The following is a 7,790-nucleotide window of genomic DNA, read 5'->3' as shown; positions in this document are numbered from 1 at the left end:
CGCCAACCGCCCAGGTAAGCGCTTCGTAAACTTGTTCTCCTGGTTACAATAATCAATATTTCATGAAAACTCTTTCTATATAGCTTCAAGAAGAGTGTGAGTAAACTCTGAGTGTTGTGAAAGATACATACCTTTCAATCTTTTTGTGCAATATAAGAGTAAACCTTACTGTACCATCTGTTGTACGCCGGTACTTCGTGTGTGCACAATGGCAGTCGCTCTTCCAGGCAGCCAATACTATGAATCCGGATGCTTTCTTCGGCAAGAAACCGTTCTGTCGACTCAGCGAAGCACTAGAGGCTGCAGCAGATATTGCACAGAATGCTGCAGAAGACGTTGCTGTGGTCATGATTCCTTCAGACCCATCAGCAGAAACAGATGAAGAGAAAGGCAACGAGGAGTGCTATGCCAGTGAATGACGTTTTTGGCAAGAACTGCTTTTCTGTTTAGTGTTTTAGGGTGGCAGCATTTACTTAGGCGCCTTGTGTATTCTACGTGTTCGGCGTCAATGACCGCGACACCAAGAAATCACTATTTTTGTTTGTTATTTTCATCCGTAGTAGCTTCTACGGTATGTAGTGGGTCTGAAGCGGGGAGGATCGGACAGGGCTGGGAATGCACTTAGGTTGGTGATCCAGTGAGGGAAGGGAGGCAATGTGCACTGTGAATGTTTGTATCAGTTTGCGCAGATGTCTCCGAGTGTTCTGCGATTCACCATCGAAGTGCAGTTCACCCCGCGCGGAAGCAGGTCCTTTGCGTGATTCTTACCGATGTTATTGCTTCTTGTTTTGAGCGAAACAGACTATTAGGCATTGACTTCGAAGCCGTGTAAATCCTGTACACCAAACCTTTTTTTTTTCATGCAAGCTCGAAGTTCATTGGTGTCGCAATGACGAAGAAGATGACGAGTGCGCTCTTGCGTTGAAGCGCGCAAGGGTTCCTGCCGTGAACTGGACCAGGGATCAACCGGAGTATAGCTGGGAGAATTCAACTGACGGGGCAGCGGAGCGCAATGCGATGTTGAGATCTCTCTGGAGCGGTTATACCCCAGTCAAATATTCAGCACCATTCTTGATGGCTAAATACTCCCTCATATAATAATACAAACTGGCAACTATGCAAAGCAAAAAAAATGAGCACGGTTTTTCTCTCGATTTGGATGATCTGAAGAGGTTCATCGGTATTCTTTTATTGCCTTGCTACCATAGCCTCCCATGTCAGAGGCTTTATCGGTGCGTTGATGAAGATTTTGGAGTGCCATATGTAGCTAATTGCATGGGTCGAAATCGGTTTATTAAGATTTAAAAAATTTGCACCTAGCCAATAATGACTTGATTGGGGAGACGACTCGTCGGATGTTCAAGATACGTCCCCTCGTGAACCTACTGAACGAGCGTTTTGAGCAGCATGGTATCTTTCGCCGAAACATTTCTTTAGACGAGTCTATGACAAAATATTCTGCACACCATCCTTCCAAACAATTTATACGTGGCAAGCCAGTTCGTTTTGGGTACAAGAGCTCGATGATGTGAAGTTTTGACGGCTACTATTATGCTTTGGTACCTACTGTGGAAAATCTGCAAACTCAGGTAAGAATCTGCTGGGAACTCACGTTGTTCTCTCTCTGCTTGGGCAACTTCTGATCCTAGTGACCACATTATCTTTTTCGGCAATTTTTTTTTCCAGGTAGGAATCTCCTCGTTACTCTGCGTTACAAGGGGTTTAGGACAACAGGCACTCTTTGCGAGATCAGGCATACGAATTCCCCTCTTCCAACTAAAAAAGAGATGAAAAAAGCAAAGAGGACAATTTTTTCATTCTTTCGACCGCGTCGGTAAGATTCTTCTCGTAAAGTGGAAAGACAGCATGTGTTTAACGATGGCTACGAGCTACGATGACATTTAACCCATGTCCTTTGTAAAGCGGTGGTCGTCTGCTGTGCACGAAAGGGGGAAAATTCCGCAGCCAAAACTGTTTAGCAGCTACAACAGTGGCATTAGAGGCGTAGACCTCTTATAAGGATCAAGCCGTAAACAACTATAGAGTTGGCATTCTTAGCAAAAAGTGGTGGCGGCCTTTGTTTACACGAATGCGAAACGTAACCGTGGTGAATGCCTGGAAAATTCATCAAGTGGTTGCAGACGAGCCAATCGTCCTCTTTGCGTTTCTGAGAATTATCACGCCGTATTGCCTGCGTCTCGGCAGAAAACATAACACCACCCGCAAACGGCCAGCCTCGATTGTAGATGACATTGTTCTTGCAGGGGAGTCGACTTTCCAAACAAAGTAGTAAAGCAACCGCGATGCCAATATTGCCACAAGAAGTCGGCATGCGCATGTGTGGGGTGCAGTATAACGCTTTCTTTAAAATATAAATACTTCAACAAGTTTCATGCGTCTAAGTAACAAAATGGAGCAAGTGTTTGTTTTGCAATGAGAAGAAACCAGCTTACTATAAAAACTACACCTCTGTAACTTTTGCAGGAATAAACATATTTTCTTGATACTCACTCAATTTCATCTCCCCACTAATGAGACATTGTGCAGAAAAATTAAGAGAATTCGTCGCATACATTTTTCTTAGTTCCTAATGGGTTAACAGAAATTTGCGCTGCCTTTTCGATCCGACCTACAACGAAGCAATGTGGATGTTAAAGGTGTTTAATCGTTGAAGAGTTAAATAATCAATATTAGTAAACCAGCCTACTAGTTAGCACGTCTTAGCTGTATTGTGATATGCTACACCGGTGACAATGGTATGCAGAAAAAGGCACTCGTCTTAATCAAAAAGCCTACTAATAAACTTTGCATTATGGGGAAACACATGCTAGAGAGAGGATTTAGAGGTTCAATGACATCTGCTGTAGAATTTTGTTCTGAGGAAAACCTGTATTCACAGGTCTTTCTGCATATGCGGATATTGTTTGCAGGAGCAGAAGATGAATTTGTTGTTGAGAAAAATCGCCATCATCAACGTTATCAGCCTGAGTACACCCTCTGCAGGGCAAAGGGTTCTCCAATATATCTCCAATTAACCCTGTCCTTTGCAAGCTGCTACCACCATATCTCCGCAAATTTGTTCATCCCAGCCACCCACCTAACTTTCTCCCGCCCTCTGCTACGCTTGCGATAATTTGGAATCTACGCTGTTCCTATTTTGCCATCTTGCCTTCCCATTACGTGCGCTGCCCAAGCCCATTTCTACCTCTTGACTAGGACTAGGATATCATAAACCCGCATTTCTTCTCTCATCCCCTCTGCCCGCTAATATTCTCTTAACACTACACCTGTAATTTTTCTTTCCATAGATCATTGCGCTGTCCTTAACTTACGCTGAACGCTTTTTGTTAGGCTCCACTTTTCTGTCCCGTAGGTGACTATCGGTAAGAAACAGCTATTGCATACTGTTATCTTTATGGATATTGGTTAACTGCCATTCATGATCAGAGAGAACCTACCATGTGCGCTCACCCCATTTTTATTATTCTATTTATTTCACTCTCATGATGAGGATCGGCGGTCACTACCTGCCCTAAGTAGACCTTTACCACTTCCAGCACCTCACTGCCAATCGGGAGCTCCTCTTCCCTTGCAACACTGTTGAGCTTTACTTTGGTTTTCTTCATGTTCATTTTTAGACCCACCGTACTGCTCTGTCTCTATAACTCACTGATCGTGCTTTGCAGTTCACCCCCGAATGTCTTAACCAGGCAATTTCTTCAGCGAATCGCTGATTACAAAGGTATTCTGCACTATCTCTTATCTCCAACTGTTCCCGGTTCAAGCCTCGAAATACCTAATTTAAATAGATCGTGTCTCCCTTCTTGACAAGATTTCTTATAAAATTTATTCCTGATTTTATGACGGACTATGGCAGCTGTGCGGTCGCTATAGATAACTGCCAGTATCATCAGCAAAGTCTTTTCTACACACTGATTCCGCAATGCCTGCATGACTGCTGCGGTTTCCACTGAGTCAAATGCTTTATCATAATCAATGAAGGCTATATAAACGGGTTGGATATATTGTGCGAGTATGCTCTATTGTGGAGTAGCCTTTACGAATGCCCGCATGACCTTTTTTTTTTATCTTTTCGGTTGTCGCGATTCTATTAAGCATTTCCTAAGTAAATACCTTGTAATCAACGGACAGTAAGCAGATCAGTCTAATTTGTCTAGTCCTTGTCGTCCACTTTCATATGAATTCAGATATTACCGTTCTTCCAAGTTTCTGGTACGAGATATGAGAAGGCATTGCGTACACAGGACGGCTATTGTTTTTTACTAGAATCTTCCCTCCGTCCTTCAGCAGATATGCTGTTACCTGATCCTTTCCAGCTGCTTTCTCCCTTTGTCTTGCTGCTAAGCCTTTCTATACTTTCTCTTTCGTTGCTGGCTGGATGCACCATTGCTGTCTCCTGCTGCCTCAATCATTAACGTTCTGATTACGTTGACGACTGTATAGATTTGTGTAAAACTCTCCGGCTACTTTTACTATCTTATCCATATTGCCAATGTCATTGCCCTCTTTGTGTCTTAACGCGTATGCGTATCGTTTTTATCTATGCCTAGTTTCCTCTTCGTCGCTTTTAGGCTACCTGCGTTCTTTGGAGAATGCTCATCAGTTCAGCAGCCGAGCGATATAACCACCGGGCCACCACGGCGGCCTAAAGTTTATTTCACTTTTTAGTCTTTGTATTGAGGCTCTCCGTCGTGCATTTCTGTTCTGTTATTGGCGGAAAAGGTATCCATAATCCGCAAATAATTTCTCTCTGAAAAGTCTGATATTTCCCCCCCCTTTTATTCTTCCAGCTTATGCCATGGTCGGCAAGCGCCTAGCCTCCGGCCTACCTTTTCCTACATTCCCATTAAATTCGCCCATCAGTATAGTGTACTGTGATTTTACTTTGCTCATTGCCGATTCCACGTCTTCATAGAAGCTTTCAACGATCTGGTCGTCGTTGTTGGACGTAGGTTCGTAGGCCTGCTACACCTCAAGCTTGTGCCTCTTATTAATGTTATTTACGATAGCTGCCACCCCTCCTTAATATTGTAGAACTCCTGTATGTTGCCTATATATCCTGATTGATGAGGAATCCCACACCTAGTTCTCGTCTGTACGCAATCTATCCACTATGCCCCACTGGTTAATAATATTGTGGCGACACACTCTGCGCACATTTCGCGCAGCCTCCACCTTGTTATCATCAGGCCCAGCGTAACACGGCCACACGCTGGACTGCGTTGCTGAAAAGACACAGCGCCGCCGCTGCGTTACCCGAGGCATGCGTCACCGACGGTGGCTAAAAAAACAAGCTGCCCGGCTGGGAAGAGCGCTAGCCTACCTTCCGCTACCGAGACGAGCGTAGTGTCGGTATGCTCGTCCGCTGCCAAAGGCAATCGAATAAACCCTTGTTACGTTTTTATGTTGGGGTTCGTCCTTCTACAGAATGCCATCCTACATCTGGTGACCCGGACGCCGGCATCCTTCCACATCTGGTGACCCGTCAAGCCGCAGCTTCTCCCTCAGCTGCGTTCCTGGATGGCTTACTGGCAGGACCCAACCCACGATCCGCCGCTTCCGGCGTTCCGTCCTCAAGACATCGGCGGGTGGTTCACTCAGTTCGAGGCTGCGCTGTACCTGAGTGACATCACCATCCAGCCGTTCAAACACGCAGACCTCTGCGATATCCTCCCGAAAGACCTGTTGCGCCGAATCTCCTGCCCTCCCTTGGGCAGCCGCCCGTACGACGAGTTGCGCGCTGCCATTATGGCGGAATTCGGCGTCTCCTACCACCCGCTGCCGCTCTACGACACTGCAGACCCGCTGTCGCCGCCGCGAGCAGCTGTCCCAGCCTCGATCTCTGACCCGACCGTCCCTCTTCAAGACACACAAGAGGCACATTCGGCGCTCCCGGCACCCCCGGACCTCCCTTCGTCATCGGCTCCCCCGGCGCCGCCAGCCCTGCCGGCGTCTCCTGCCCTCCTGTAGCCTCGGCCCTCCCGGCAGCCTCGGCACCCTGCGCCCACAGCCATCCTCGCGGTCTCGGCTCTCTCGGCAGCCCCGGCCCTCTCGGCGGCCCCGGCTCTCCCGGTGCCTACGGCTCACTCGGCGGCCCCGGCCCCGGCTCACTCGGGGGCCCCGGCTCTACCAGCGGTCTAGATTCTCCCGGCAGCTTCGCCACTTCAGGCGCCTCCGAAAGCCGCTACCTCGCCGGCGTCCTCCTACGTGCACGGCTCGGCGCCAGTGGCAAGGGCGCCACTCGTGCGGCCGCCCATTACGCTCTAGCCAATCGTTCCAAGGTTGGCTGTGAGTGCGTCCCAGCGGCCCCATGCAGTCCACCACAGCAACTCCTTTGCCTAGAATCTCGCTGCGTCTGCCGTAGCCGCCCCTCTGGGTACCGGGCAGCTCGGCCCGGCATCATCTGCGCTAATCTGGCGACCCGCAACACACCTCGCACCCTCTGCTGCCCCACCCCTCATGCGCAGGCCGTCAGCTGCTGCACCTCAACCACCGACACTGGGTCCACTTCGCAGGCTGACCCATCTTCACCTGCCACTCCACGTCCCTCAATGCCCCATGAAACCTCGGCCGCAGTGCCATAGCCAGAGTCACCCGCCTGAGCCGCGTCTTCGGACCCTGGACGGCCCGCACGACTCTTGACAGATTCGACTGATCGAACGTTTCCACCGAGAGTTCAATGCTGCCACCATGTGCCAACCGGACTCAAACTGGCTCGAAGGCATCCCTGTGCTGCCCTAGGTCCTCGCGCAACCTTCAAGCCGAACATTCAGGCTGCACCCACTGGCGTCCACCCACGACCTCCGACATAGCAGCCTGCTTCTGTCACTACACGCTATGGACGTCGGGTACGCCGCACAGATTTTTACAAACACTGAGGGCTCCCCACTCCGCGGGGTGGAGACAGGGCGACACTATCTGCGCTCATTTCCGCGCAGCCTCCACCTTGTTATCATCCGGCCCAGTGTAACACGGCCACACGCTGGACCGCATTCCCGATAAAACCCAGCACCACCGCTGCGTCCCGACGGCGGCTACAAAAACAGGCTGCCCGGCTGGGAAGAGCGCTAGCCTAACTTCCGCTACCGACACGAGCGTAGCGTCAGTATGCTCGTCCACTGCCTTCGGCAATCGAATAAACTCTTCTTACGCTTTTGTGTTGGGATTCGACTTTCTACCTAATGGCATCCCACAGTATAATAGGTTCTAGCGTTACAATTTTCCAGGTTCCGTTTCCAATGATGGCTAGTCCAAAGTCAGATTCTTAGCACCCTCCGCTGCGACTGGTCTGACAGCTAAATATGTGCAGTTCTTCGCAGCCGCTGGGGACTGAGGGCCGATGGTTAATTGGTTTGTTCATAAAAGGTTGCGGCCAAGTACTGCACCAAGGTGGGCAGATCGTGCTCTGGTGATTGAGTGCGTTGTCGGTTGTGCTCAGAGAGATCAGGCTGCACCCCAAGCCTGGTTACGTAATTCCATCCACACGCAGAGATTTTTTTTTTCAAACCCGGTGGAGAACTTCGAGCCCAAGTATTCGAACCCCGGTCCTCTTGCACGCGTGGCGGATGCTCTACATCTATGCCATGGTTTCACTGTTGGCGGAAAAATGTATATTTACGTCCACTTTTTGCATAGAAATTAAAATAAACGTAAACAGTACATTTTTTTTCTACACCTCCCTTCAAGCTCCTGGCGTCAAGTCCAAAAATCTCTGTCAGCTACATTCTGGACCCAATAGCGACGGAGCTCACCCTTAGGGGTTTGCCGAA

The 7,790-nt window shown here is 49.0% G+C and overlaps 1 pseudogene; it reads left to right on the top strand.

Annotated features, from left to right (window-relative positions):
* The first annotated feature begins 239 nt into the window (after positions 1-239).
* LOC144109874 (uncharacterized) lies at positions 240-5,991 on the top strand (annotated as a pseudogene).
* Positions 5,992-7,790: the final 1,799 nt, after the last annotated feature.

Source organism: Amblyomma americanum, chromosome 11 (genome assembly GCF_052857255.1).
Source record: "Amblyomma americanum isolate KBUSLIRL-KWMA chromosome 11, ASM5285725v1, whole genome shotgun sequence".
Taxonomy (NCBI): Eukaryota; Metazoa; Arthropoda; class Arachnida; order Ixodida; family Ixodidae; genus Amblyomma; species Amblyomma americanum.
This window is presented reverse-complemented; position numbering and strand designations above follow the sequence as displayed.